Raw genomic sequence first — 14,604 nt, 5'->3', positions numbered from 1 at the left:
ATAGCAGGTGTGGCCGCCTGGGCGAGGTACTGTTCATCCTCGCCACTTGTATCCCCCGACCCAGAGTCTGCTCTTAAGGCAAGACGGTAAACAGATAAAGAAAAAGATAACGGAATGTAAGATATGTTAAATGGTCATTCACTAAATTCTCATTGAAGTCTGTCTGTTTTAACCCAAAGTTCTTCCTTCAATTATGTTGTGACATTGAAGATAAGACTCTCTTTCGCTCGTTGGGACTCCGCCCCTAAACCCCCAACTCCTCTACATTACAAGTGGTCACCTGGAAAATTATTATGCGCGTCAAGACGGCCCATATTTTTGCGTACTTATTTGGTCCTATGATATTTTCTCGCACAGTATATTCACGGTTTGTAGCAGAGATAGATGTAAACGTTTCGACGCGATGAACATTACGTACGCTTCTTAAAAAATGCGAAATTATTATCCTAACGTAATGGGCAGCTTTAGTCCTAAAACTTGGTAGGTGCATCGTAGTTGAAACGATCTACATTTTCGTTTATTGATGTTTTGTCGTATCTGCATGGTGTAAGCCGTAGACTGGCTAAGAACCTTACATTACGATTACAGTGTCGACATATTCCTTTCATTTCTGTATTTGTCCACGGTGCTAGAATCATGCATTTTTCTCACATATGACCCACGGACGTTTCAGTGAGCCTGCCGAATTTCATGATTCTGTCGGTCTTATTTGTGTTAGCACAGTAAAATTAGATTTAGAAAATGTACAATATTGACGTAAATTATGAAAATGCAGCTCTGTCTGAGGCATAAGAGATATATCTAGGCAATGTGCACGCTAATGGGTGCAGACTTTCATTTGGAAATTAATTCTGGCCAAAGGGTACGTCGTATCGTATACGGATTGCGCCATTAGACGAAACTTTTTGTCACCTATATTTTGGATTTAGGGTATTTTGTCGTATCCTGCCTATTTATACAGTAGAAAGAGGTGAACGTATCGATATATATGTAAAATTTCGTACACTTTTAACAAGTTGAAAAATGATATACCAAATTAGCAGACAGGTACATTCTTGACGATGAAACGGCCTACAATTTTTGTTTGAGGTTTTGCCGTATCTCTATCGGCTTCATCACAGATTGCTTAAGAATCATAAATTCGGCTGAAATTTGAATAGTGTTCCGCATTTTCCATCCTTTTCCGCATACATTCAAGGCGGCTAGAATAATGAAATTCGGTCTACATATGGCCAATGATTGTACCAAGGAGCCTACTGAATTTCGTGCATCTATCTGTCTTGAGTGTGTAAATCAGTAAAATAATTATTGGAAAATGATCAATATTGACCAGAACCGGGAAAATCAAGGTCAATCTAAGGTAGAAGGGGTCGAGATTCGACAAAAGGTCATAGGACCAAAACTGTAGGTCTCTTCATTTTAGGAGACGAAAGTGCAATCGTTTTGCTGATAGCAATTACCGTTTAGCTACAAAAATCGCGAAACCAAAGTGCGCATCGTCATTAAATTCCGCTTAATATTTCGTATTCTTTACGGGGTAAAATATTGAATACTTGAACTTCTTGCAATTTCTCCGCAGTTTACAGGCTAAGAGCTATAACTTTGCCGAATTTTAATTATCTAGGGCACTGCAACATGGCGTCCCAAATTTTGTTTTGGGGTGGGGGGCAACACTAAAAATATTGAACACTCTGGAACTTTTCCCTAGCTTTCACACTAATAGATACAACTTTGCCTAATTTAACGTTTCTACCTCATCTGGAAGTGGTCAATCATTTATGTCAGTCAGTGAGTCAGCAGTACGGCTTTATATAATAGAGATTCTGCTTCCCTAGAAGCGCTCTACCTTGTACCAACATGTACATTGGCAGCTTTAGTAACAGTCTTGGTGAGATAGCAGTGATCAGCTCTACTGTTGCGCAGTTGGCTCGTTGGTCTAGGGGTATGATTCTCGCTTTGGGTGCGAGAGGTCCCGGGTTCAAATCCCGGACGAGCCCGTCTGTTTTTAAATGTTTTCGAGGAATATCAATGTACGTTACTGATATTGCCTTGCGAAGTGTTCTTCTGCCTATTTGATGTAAATCTCCCTTACATGCGTTTCCTAAGTATGCCAGTAAAACATTATATACAGTAAAGTCCCTCTCAATTGAACACACACAATAGCAAATGGACTATCCCTGGATTCGAGTTACAATACTTGAGCGTTTTACCTACTGTCCAGTCGATTCGATCATCACTAAATGACTAAGATACGGTTCCCTCATGATCTGCGATGGTTGCTCTACGATTTCAAATTTAATTACATAATTAAGAAATGGTGGTGATTATTAATCGAGATCGGGGATTTCTCTCCTTGAAAATTGTAACTGTCCGCCTGTGTGGAGTAGTTGTTAGCGTGATAATTTGCCACACCCGCTGGCCCGAATTTGATTCCCGGCTCTGCCACGAAACTTCAAACGTGGCACGATGGCTGGAGCACGGTACACTGTGGGGCGCTGCCATCTGGAGCTGTTTAACGCGGTGTCCCAATTCTCCTCCAAGCAAATGTCGGTATGGTACATTATTGTAATCCAGGGCTTTCGCAGTTCAACGAGTGGCTACTGTTCTCTACTTCAAACTATGGACTGTGAGATTAAAAAACTCTTGGGCTCGTCCGGGATTTGAACCCGGGACCTCTCGCACCCTAAGCGAGAATCATACCCCTAGACCAACGAGCCACTCGACAGCTCGCGCTGTAAAGATAGCATGTATTTATTCCCACGATAAAACGTCACCTGACTCGCGACATAAACGCGTGGATTTGATTAGTTTAACGGATTCGAATTGACTGTAGATTTGGCAACGGAGTGGGTGAGGGTGAAGCGACTGTGGGGCGCTCTTTCTGTCGGTGCTGCAAACTCGACTGAGAGTGATTTAGAGCGCAACACCACATTCACTGGTATACATACCACTTGGTTACAAGTAAAATATTCACTTATATTAAGACACCTAAATTTGAAAGTGGTACCGGTACATACCCCTGTAAGATTGATTCCCTCCTCGGCCATGCTCGAAGTGGTTTCTCGCGGTTTCCCATTTCTCCTCCAATCAAACGCCGGGATGGTACAAAACTTAAGGCCCTCTTCCTTGTCTATCCCCTCCAATCTTCCCATTCCCCCGCAAGGTCCCTGTTCAGCATAGCAGGTGTGGCCGCCTGGGCGAGGTACTGTTCATCCTCGCCACTTGTATCCCCCGACCCAGAGTCTGCTCTTAAGGCAAGACGGTAAACAGATAAAGAAAAAGATAACGGAATGTAAGATATGTTAAATGGTCATTCACTAAATTCTCATTGAAGTCTGTCTGTTTTAACCCAAAGTTCTTCCTTCAATTATGTTGTGACATTGAAGATAAGACTCTCTTTCGCTCGTTGGGACTCCGCCCCTAAACCCCCAACTCCTCTACATTACAAGTGGTCACCTTTAAAATTATTATGCGCGTCAAGACGGCCCATATTTTTGCGTACTTATTTGGTCCTATGATATTTTCTCGCACAGTATATTCACGGTTTGTAGCAGAGATAGATGTAAACGTTTCGACGCGATGAACATTACGTACGCTTCTTAAAAAATGCGAAATTATTATCCTAACGTAATGGGTAGCTTTAGTCCTAAAACTTGGTAGGTGCATCGTAGTTGAAACGATCTACATTTTCGTTTATTGATGTTTTGTCGTATCTGCATGGTGTAAGCCGTAGACTGGCTTACAACCTTACATTAGCATTACAGTGTCGACATATTCCTTTCATTTCTGCATTTGTCCACGGTGCTGGAATCATGCATTTTTCTCACATATGACCCACGGACGTTTCAGTGAGCCTGCCGAATTTCATGATTCTGTCGGTCTTATTTGTGTTAGCACAGTAAAATTAGATTTAGAAAATGTACAATATTGACGTAAATTATGAAAATGCAGCTCTGTCTAAGGCATAAGAGATATATCTAGGCCATGTGCACGCTAATGGGTGCAGACTTTCATTTGGAAATTAATTGTGGCCAAACGGTACGCCGTATCGCGATACGGATTGCGCCATTAGACGAAACTTTTTGTCACCTATATTTTGGATTTAGGTAGGGATGGGCACTATCGACTGATAACTATCGAACTAGTCGATAGTTTAAACTATCGTAACAGTCGACTACTTTTAAATACAAGTCGACTGGTCGTACTCCCGTCACAGCGACGCGGAAGCGAATGGAACTATCGGTTTATGGTCATTTCGGATATGTAATATATTATGTTAATTTTATATGTACATACTTAATGTGGCGATTTTCTCTTGTCGCTTATGTGATCTTTTTTTCGTTGCATATTTGTTTATATTAATTACGTTATTCATAAATAAGGCATAACTATAAAATAATCTGCATAAGTATAATAATAATCTAGAAAATATAGTAGTAGTTTGTTTGGCTATTCTCATATATATCTTGATTGTGTACTACAGCTACAAATTTTACATATTATTATTGCTAGCATTGTTCGGGTATAGAGCCTTATTGTCGTCTTTCTATGTATCACTGTCCATTTAGCACCAAGAAAGGCCATTCCTATGATGCTGATTCGTATTAAGGGCATCTCCCTATTTATTCGGCCCGTGTACGGACGAGTACGTAAATCGGTTTTTAACCTGCGCAACTATGAATTCTTCGATAGTGTGATTATATAAGTCTGGGATTGGGGTATGCGCCTAAGGTAGAGTAATGTTGTGGCAATTGCCAGGAATGAATGTAGAAAACCCCATGGAAAACTGCATTAAGGATATGATATCCGCTGTCAGTGAATGGAATACGGACCTGGGATATCCAGGTGGTGCAGCTTGTTATTCCTAATGTGGAGTGGTGTAATTTGTAAGTCACTCAATATAACATTAATTTTGTTCTAATAGGTGTCTATACAACTGATTTCTAATTATTGGTAAATTGCACTAAAATCAGTCGAATTCGTAAAATTACGACTCTCCACTTTTGATACGGAGAGTTTCGACTGGAAACATTCGAATGTTTTTCATGGACTGACTGCTTGCGTTATGTGAATACTTTCTTTCGACTGAAAACATTCGACTATTCAGTCGATAGTTGAAGGGACTATCGCCCGACTAGTCGATAGTGGTTTTCAGTCGATAGTGCCCATCTCTAGCATCAACTATCCATAACCGCGGCACTTGATGGGGTGGAGTGGTTAGCTCTACGCTCGGCAGCCTTTACCCCCAGGACTACACGTACCTCCGGAAGTGGAAATATCGTTTCTTAAACTTTACGACTTCCTGACGGGGAATCGAACCCACGTCCTCCTGGGCGAACCGAGCACCCTTTACCGTCTCGGTCAGGCAGCCCTTAAGATAAACACAGCTAATATAATTACGTATAATTCTTTGTTCTTATGCAACATTTTTGATATAGGTATAAGTACATTCGGTGGTGGTGAAGTTGACTTCTCATAAAAGCAGGCGAAAATAAAAAATCTACATATTAAAGTACGGCTTTGGCAAATCCGTCCGTCCGTCCGTTCTACTGCACCGATCTTCTTCATTTCTGTTTTATTCTCTTTGGAATTACCTGCCGGCGAATCTTGAGGCATTGATAGGTCTCTAAGCTCAGCTAACTTTGAGAAATCAAAGCATTAAATAATTAAATGATCACTCCCATGATTGCAGGGGAAGGCTTGCCCTAGCCCGCAATACATTCTGTGCTTAGCAGGTTGCTAAGCGACTAACACTTTCATTAATATTCTGATATGTGCGAGTTTCATCCTTAGTAATGTCATTGCATGTAGCCATGTTTGATTGCCACCTGTCAAACCAGAGAGTGTACACTTTCTCAGATAACTGAAGAATACTATTCCCTTCTAGACACTCTTTGATTCTCTAACCTTTCCCAGCTTCCAAACATACTCAACAGATGGCAGAGCGTTCCTAATAACTTTCACTCTGCTAAGAGAAAAAAGTCTACGTACAAACAGACCCCTTCATGGCATACGCCTTAGACATTATCTGGGAACACCTATCGAAGGATAACTTAGCTAAGCTAGGTAATGTATCTTTAAAAAAACCGGTCCTTCGAGACTAACCTATGAATTCTCAAGACAACCGCTCTATATAGAAGAACTGCGACTAAAAATACCGTTGCCTTCTGTGTCACAATAACAAGCTTTACATCAAGAACTGCTGGACAAAAACAGCTACTATATCGATAGATTTTTACCAAACAGACGACATGTTGACGTCAGAATGGATGGATTCTGACTATGAATTGCGTCATACCACAACGCGCTTCTTATTAAATGTTCATAAAACCATTGAAACTGGGAGGCAAAATAATATGACTACAACAGGTATTACCAATATAAATACCAATATAAATGGTCCGTTATTGGACATTATAAATTTGCCAGCTAACTCTTTCGTGGTTGCCAGCGTTTCGCCCCCGTGTGCTAGGCTGGGCTCATCAGTTGGTACCTAGCACACCTACTAAGACGCTGGATAGTGCATACCGTGGAGGCCACTGCGTAGGCCAATTGCAGCCACCGGCAGTGCCAATGCACCATGAGAGACATTGTCTCATTATAAAAAATTGATGCCTGTATGGCCATCAGATGATGTAGATGCTGATTCCCATAGGGAATCAGAAATAATTGTTCCGAATGAGTAAATTTATAATACCAATATAAATGGTCCGTTATTGATGGCCAAGCAGGCATCAATTTTTGATAATGAGACAATGTCTCTCATGGTGCATTGGCACTGCCGGTGGCTGCAATTGGCCTACGCAGTGGCCACCACGGTATGCACTATCCAGCGTCTTGGTAGGTGTGCTAGGTACCAACTGATGAGCCCAGCCTAGCACACGGGGGCGAAACGCTAGCAACCAGGAATGAGTTAGCTGGCAAATTTATAATGTCCAATAACGGACCATTTATATTGGTATTATAAATTTACTCATTCGGAACAATTATTTCTGATTCCCTATGGGAATCAGCATCTACGTACAACAGGTATATCAAGACGAGTTATCTGTCCTATGTATAACGAATGCTGCGGAGCAATCATATAAAAGTAATCTTATAGGCTACTAGTAGGCTCTAACCTTCGGTATATGCATTAAGGGCAGGCATATTTACTTTATGTTGACGTGCCTGGAATTCTAACATACTTCCTCCGTATGCCTCAAACATAGTGTCCAAAGAACATTTCAGTTAGCTTGCTGTTATAAGCCGTCCCGCGTAGAAAGATTGAGCAATAAGAAAGTGGTTTATTGTAAACTGACGATAACCTGCGATAGTAGATTCGTGGACATACCGGCCACCAGACCATGGAACCAATGGGATAATTGCTGTGACTGTCTTGTACCTTTATGTACCTGCAAAATTCGTTCCAGTGGAAAGAATATTTTCCATCATCATTATTATCATACATTTGTCGATGCAACCAATCTCCTCTCAATCATGCTCTTCTCTTCACTTCCTTGTAGATTTACATCCCATCAAATTTCTCACATCCTCGAAGTAAGTTCTTGGTCTTCCTCTTCCTTTCTTTCCTAGTATTGTTCCTTCAAAGATGTTTACTAGGAAGTCATTATGTCTCAGGATATGACCCAAAAGTTTTGTCTTCCTTCTTTTCATATCTTTTATCAGTCTCCGTTGTTCACTGATTTCCTTTGGAACACCTTGATTCGTCTTTTTTCTGTCCATCATGTCCTTGTCATTTTCTGCCAAATCCACATTTCAGTTACTTCCAATGAATCTCTTTCTTTTCATTTCAATAGTCCAGCTCTCTCAACCGTAAAGTAGTACAATCCAGACTAAGGATTTTAAAAAAGCCTTTCTTGTTTCTAAACTTATATGGGTATTTGTTAAAAGACTTATTTTATTTTGAAAGGTCTATTTAGCATTCCTTAGTGCATCTATTGTCTTCAGTTTCCTTCATATTTTCCAAGGATGGAAAATTAATTGGAGAAATGAAACTCCCTCTTCCTCGGCAAAGGTGGTGATGGCGGTGATTATTGTTTTAAGAGAAAGTACAACTAGGCAACCATCCTCTATATAACACTATTCAGAGAGAAAAAATGGAAGGGGTCCGACACTTCAAAAATGTTATCGGCCAAGGGAAAACAAGGGCCACGAAGGGCGTGAAAATGAAAGACTCCCTAGCCCTCTCAAACCTAATAGCTTCGGGGTCAGAAAAGAACAATATTTGACCAAGGGAGGTCGGATAGGATAGATGAAAGTGAGGATCCTGGCACAAGTAAGTGGAAGCAATGCCAGGACTCAGCTGAGGGCCCCGTGGTCGCCAACCCACGCTCCAAAGTTCATAGCCCCTGAGGCCCCTTTTAGTCGCCTCTTACGACAGGCAGGGGATACCGTGGGTGTTATTCTACCGCCCCCACCCACAGGGGAATCCCCCGGCAAAGCTAAGAATATAAATATTCTAAATGGAAATAATATTTTCTAGCCGGAAAATATAATATACGCTCAACTCCCGATTAACCGGGATAATGTAGGATTAAGGCTTCCCGGATAAGTAAAATCGCGGTTATACCGCAAAAAGTTAAAAATAGAACAGACGTACTGAAAGTGCAGTTAAAATAATAATAAATGATACTACTGCATTTTTTATTGACGTACCCAATACGTTGCAGTAAAATACCACTTAGTACAATTAATAAATTGAAAAATAAACAGCACTCTTCGTTGAAACTAATACGGTAAAGAAAAATATTCAGACTACCCACCTTTACTCTTTCTGAAAATCAGTCATGGTTTTCTGCTTTTGTACCGAGAAGCACTTTTTCTTCATTTTGCTTCTCAAGTTTGTCAAAACAAGTTTTTCGGTGATGAGAGCATCATACTGGCAATATTATCCCGACCCTTTTCAATTCTGTATTACTGTAACTCTTAGCACTCTTGCATTTTTTAGTGTTTTTGATATCGCGGTTAAGCCACAACGCGGTTGATCCGATTACGGTAAATCGAGAGTTGAGTGTAGTAATATTTTGTGGTGTAAAACATTAAAATATTCTGTTTTGTAAATTCAGTGAGAAAAATGTTGGAGAACCGGGAAGGAGGTATTTCTATTGGAGGTAAGAAGATCAGAAGCCTGAAGCAAACCGACGACATGGTGATCGCCGCCACAAGTGAACATGAACTACAGATGATCGTGGAGGAACTGATGTTAACTAGCCGGGAATATGGCTTGTAAATCATCAGAAAGAAGACAACCAGGTGTGTGGGAGATAGCTGCAGGCCGTCCGTGATTTCTAATACAGGAGGGCGTTCTAACGAAATTTAAGAAAACAGTTTGGCCAGGGCAGCCACTACAAAGCTTCAGTGTAAGGAAGGACTGTACAATTACAAGTGGCTCACTCCCCTCATATTCTCCATCGTCACCTATGCAGCTGAGGCCTGGACAATCAAACAGCCAGATAAGAGGTAAACAGAGCTTTGACATATGGGTTCACTGACGCACTGTCCGTATTTCTTGGACTGACCACCAAATCAATACGTCCATACTTTAAGACATAGGCATCCAGACCGAGGAGACCAGCTAGGCTTACTTCGGACACACACAGGTACCTTGGAATAGGTAGTGATGAAGGTAATGGGTAAGACACCCCGAGGAAAACCCCCAATCCGATGGCTGGACCAGCTGTACCCCATGGCGAGGATATCTTTCCACAAGGCTACGCTTATAGAAACAGACCGGCAAACTTGTAGAAAACAAATCATGACAGCAAAATCATGAAAGGACGCCATGTCCTGTGAAGGACAAAGGACTGAGGAGAGATAAATCCAATTCTGGCAAATTGAAAATAATATACAGTATTTTCATTTATGCAGAAAAATAATCAGTATCAAGAAAAATAATATTTTGTCGTAAATGAAGTTTACCCCATGGTGTAGGCGTAGTGTGTGTCAGCCTCTTCCTTACCCGGAGACTCTGCATTCGATTCCCGGTTAGTTCAAATATTTCAGTTCTGGACTGAAAGCTGGAACGGAGTTCAGTCAGCCTCGTGAGATCAGGCGCGTAGCTGTTGATACGAGAGGCACTGGTTCCGGCCAAGAAAGCTAAGCAATATGGCTGAGGGTATTATCAAATAGATAACGTGACATCTGCTGAGTAGCAGTCGTGTTGCCAGTAGTGTCATGAAAACCACGCTCTATGCTCTGTTCATGTTTTTCGAGTATGGTCATGTCCAAGGGTTACTTCTCAGAGGCAAGGCGAGCTATGTTCCCTCGACCTTGCCCCTTGATACTCGCTCTTTCACGTGCTATCTGTCACAGGTCGAAGTGCTCGCCTCCCTCCGTTTTCGCTTAGCCGTACTCTGCTGTTTGTCTCGCGTTTTCGCGTACCTTTATCTCTCGAAACATTACGCTTTTGCCACAATCGTGGACTCATGACTGGGCATGAAACTCTAGTGTTAGTAGTAGTAGTTGACCGAGCTCGATAGCTGCAGTCACTTAAGTGCGGCCAGTATCCAGTAATCGGGAGATAGTGCGTTCGAGCCCGACTGTCGGCAGCCCTGAAGATGGTTTTCCGTGGTTTCCCATTTTCACACCAGGCAAATGTACCTTAATTGAGGCCACGGCCACTTCCTTCCCATTCCTAGGCCTTTCCTATCCCATCGTCGCCATAAGACATATCTGTGTCGGCGCGACGTAAAGCAAATAGAAAAAAAGTAGTAATTGAGTTAACCATTAGTTTTGAGCTGAAGTTCACCATGCCACGTGAATCGACGGACAGCGTAATGGCTAAAATTCAAAGCAGTGAATATAAACTAATCAATAGCGACAGGCTCAGTTCCACCGCCTACCTACTCCTACTATTACTAAATATTTCCATTCCTCTGGAGGGGGGAGGCGGGCCTCCTAGACGGCGACGCTGTCTCTCAGGCCAGGAGATTTGTATCGGAGAAGGAGATGTGCGGAGAAGGTGAGAGGATTGGCGGCCGTGGACTGTGCTAGGAACTGTCCCGTCATTCGCCTTAATGCAGGAGAATTGAGAACCACGGAAAACAGGACAGCCGACGGTGGAGACCGCCCCTCTCCGTCTCCCGAATACAGAGGCGTAGAACCACGGTAGAGCGGTAGCCACCCCTCCTCTGCTGGGTTGGCCGGTCGGAGTACAGAGCTGTCGGACCACGAGCCAGCCATGGCCACTTGTGGGTGAAACCCACTCTGCATCCACCGACTCATAACTCGACCATTCCATCACCCTTTTATCCTTCGAATTCCCGGCCTTTGCTGTTTGTAAACAAGCGCTTACTCATATCTGGATGAACCGCATTCCTTGCAACGTCAGTAGGCCTAAAGCAAGCAAAATCATCCTCCCTAGTCAGCAAACTTCGCTTCGAACATACCCCGCCGAATGAATTGGAGCAAACTCGGGTATTTTAGCTTACATGCTCCACTCATGCGTGATAGTGGCTGCATATGCTCCAAGGCACACGTTGCTCCATGTTGGTTACCCATCTCAAGTCCGAACAATGCACGTCACTAGTTGCCAGGTCAAGGCCCTGAATGGGCCGTTGGCGGGGGTGGAGTGTGAAGCCGAAGGAAACATTAAAGACAAAAGTGTAAATCTTTATTGCACTAAGTGGGACCTCCGTTAATGGAAATAAGGGAAGGAAGGTCACACATTTCGGATAACCACAATTTCAGAGAAAAAGTAAAAAGTGTTTTTTTGGTGTCAGACGGTAGGAAATGACTCGTACACTAGTTAACATTGAAATAATTGTTTCAGTTAATTGTGTCTAAATTATTAGAATAACTTACAGCATCAATATGTACGGATATTATGATTCCCAAGTACAGAACTTGCTACTATATTGTAATTTTTTACTAAAAAATCTGATTTTTTCTATTTTAACAGCGTTTACCTGCGGCTATATTTCCCATCGCTTTATTGGGAGGACGTCGAATACTGAGTGAATTGCCTACGCGGTTTAGATCATGTAGCTGTGAGCTTGCATTTGGAAGATAGTGGGACTCGAACCTCACTGTCGGCAGCTCTGAAAATTGTTTTCCGTGATTTCCCATTTTCACATGAGGCAAATGCTCGGGATGTACCTTAATGAAGGCCACGGTCGCTTCCTTCCAAATTCTCGCCCTTTCCTATCCCATCGCTGCCATAAGACCTATCTGTGTCGGTGCGACATAAGCAAACAAAAATCAACAACAATAACATCAAAAGGAAACAAGCGTATGATTGCCTAGCCTCATTACTTTGTTAACAAAGCGTGAAGCTATCTGAAAAATCTGAAAACATATTTGTAGAAAAGTCCTAATGCTCAAATTACAGTAGGAGGAAAGAACTGTAACGGTTTAAATCCCGTTACAAGGTGATATCTGTATTTTTATTATTGTTATTTTATCTGTGATATTATTATTATTATTATTATTATTATTATTATTATTATTATTATTATTATTATTATTATTATTATTATACCGGGTGGTACACCTATACGCCGCACATTTGAATTTTCCGCCTTTAAGTACTCTTGTACAGGAGAAACTGTGAACTTTAACAACTGTATCAACTTATAAGTTTCCTCAGAAGATATCACTACCGTAAATTTTGCGATTACGAAGTTGTCAGTACTGTGTGGAGTTCAACTTGTTTTGTTTTTTATTGATCAAGAAGCGTGGACATTCTCTGATAGATGTCTCTACTAAAAACTATGTTCATGCACCCTGGTGCGAGGTGAAGGAACTTTTCTTGAAGATATTTTGTTCTCATAAGTTTTCCTATAACTAAATTTCGTTCTTTCATTTGTGGGTTGGCAATATTAAGATTTTCTTTCCGCCAGTTTTGAAGTTAGCCAATCAAATTTTTCTGTAATTAATTTTTGACCAATCGTGTCTTTCTTCTTCAATTTTGATGTGTAACTTTTAGCTAACCAAGAAAAGCCTGTGGGTGTGGCTATTTTATTCATGAAATGTCTCGAATCTTCCCCGAGAGTTTAAAAACTGATGATTTTCACGGCTCTTCGCCTCTTCTTCATCCTTTAGCTTAGTGTATGGACGTGTAGCAGGGGGCGGGTAGCGCCTCTTCCTTCGAGCAGCAGCTCTTCAACAAGGTAATGGCCGTTTAACATCTTTATTTCTTGCTAGCTCAGCAGTTTAACCCTCGGGGAAGGTACGAAGCCTTTTCAATGTAACCTACCTGTCTAAAAAAGTAAATTAGTGTCGGTTATGTAAAATTTTCATATTACTTTAACTGCAAATCGGGGATAGAGAGTGCTTTACCCTCTCGAGCTCCCCTTCATTTTTGATTTGAGGTGACTACGTTTTCATAACCGATTTTCTTCTCTTCTTAATGTGTTAAAAATTTTCTTATACGAGTCACCTCCCTAGTTTGGGAATAGCCCCTGTGTCATCGGCCTAGTGCCTCTTAGGTTTTAATATGTGTATTTAGGAGTGCAAAGCCTCGCCTTCTTTCATTTTGTTTTCGGGCCATTTATCTAACCTATTATTTTTCGGTTAAGGCCCTCTAGGCTGGGTACGAGATACTCCTGTTTAATTCTTGTAAGTTGTGCCTTGATGGCAAGTGATTGTATTGCCTTGAATAGGCTTGAAAGATTGAGAGCGGGTCAACTCTTTCTGGTGTTTTGAAAGGTGCCTCTAGGAGGCTTGACATTACCAGGTGGGAGCAAGTGCTCCATGTAATTAGGGGTTTTCTGCCCTTTGGTAAAATGTGGTTGTGAGCTAAGAGCTCAGGAATTATAAAACTTGGGGCTCGAAGCCCAGATTGTTAAATCATCTTAAATCTTGGCTTTTCCTGGTCTTGTACCTGATTTGTTGACGTGTTGTTATTTGCTGAAATTCTATGTAAAATTTGTTAAGTTTTTCTATTTTGAAAATATAACCTTTATTCAAATTTTAATTCATCTTTCGGCCTTGTAGTTAGACCCATTCCAGCCCGCGCCTTCTTTCACCTCTGCAGTCCACGGGTAACCCCGTAACAATTATTATTATTATTATTATTATTATTATTGTATGGTATTATTGTTGTTCAGTTCAATTCTGTAATGATTATCGCTTGCGTGATTGTATTTAATTTATTGTGTAATGTATGTGTGTGAATATTAGCATTTAACCATGTAAAGTAAGACTTACTACATAATATCTTATATGGATATGCTTTGTAATAAGTTTTGACATTGCAAATCACATGTTGCAATACTGCTAGCAAACTTCCGAGTCATCGCTCTGTCATTGTGTGGATTTAGCGATGAGCTCATTTTTTGGAGAAACCTAGAATGCCCCAGGCAATTTCACCATTGTATGAAACACTTGGAGCCGGGTGGGAATAATATTATACTTATTTCAGGAGATTGCGTAGGTGTGCCAGCTAAGGTTATATATACTTATAGCTTCAGTCAAATGGATGGTGAACAGTGAGACAGTCAAATGGGTGGAGAGGCCTCAGTCGGTCAGTTAGCTGGAGTTATTGCGAGAGTGAGGCCACAGTTGGTCGGTCAGTCATATGGACGGAGAGACTTGCCATGAAGTCGTATAGAAGGAGAGACTTGCCATGAAGTCATATAGAATGAGACACTTGCCAAGGAG

General features: G+C 41.4%; 2 non-coding genes across 2 annotated transcripts; one reads left to right on the top strand and one right to left on the bottom strand.

Moving 5' to 3' along the window:
- The first annotated feature begins 1,925 nt into the window (after positions 1 to 1,925).
- Positions 1,926 to 1,997, top strand: TRNAP-UGG (transfer RNA proline (anticodon UGG)). Its single transcript has one exon. It is a non-coding gene; the product is annotated as a tRNA-Pro (tRNA).
- A 648-nt stretch (positions 1,998 to 2,645) lies between these two features.
- On the bottom strand, positions 2,646 to 2,717 carry TRNAP-AGG (transfer RNA proline (anticodon AGG)). Its single transcript has one exon. It is a non-coding gene; the product is annotated as a tRNA-Pro (tRNA).
- Positions 2,718 to 14,604: the final 11,887 nt, after the last annotated feature.

Source organism: Anabrus simplex, chromosome 4, assembly GCF_040414725.1.
Source record: "Anabrus simplex isolate iqAnaSimp1 chromosome 4, ASM4041472v1, whole genome shotgun sequence".
Classification (NCBI taxonomy): domain Eukaryota; kingdom Metazoa; phylum Arthropoda; class Insecta; order Orthoptera; family Tettigoniidae; genus Anabrus; species Anabrus simplex.
The sequence above is the reverse complement of the archived record's forward strand: the minus strand, read 5'-3'. Positions and strand labels throughout refer to the sequence as shown.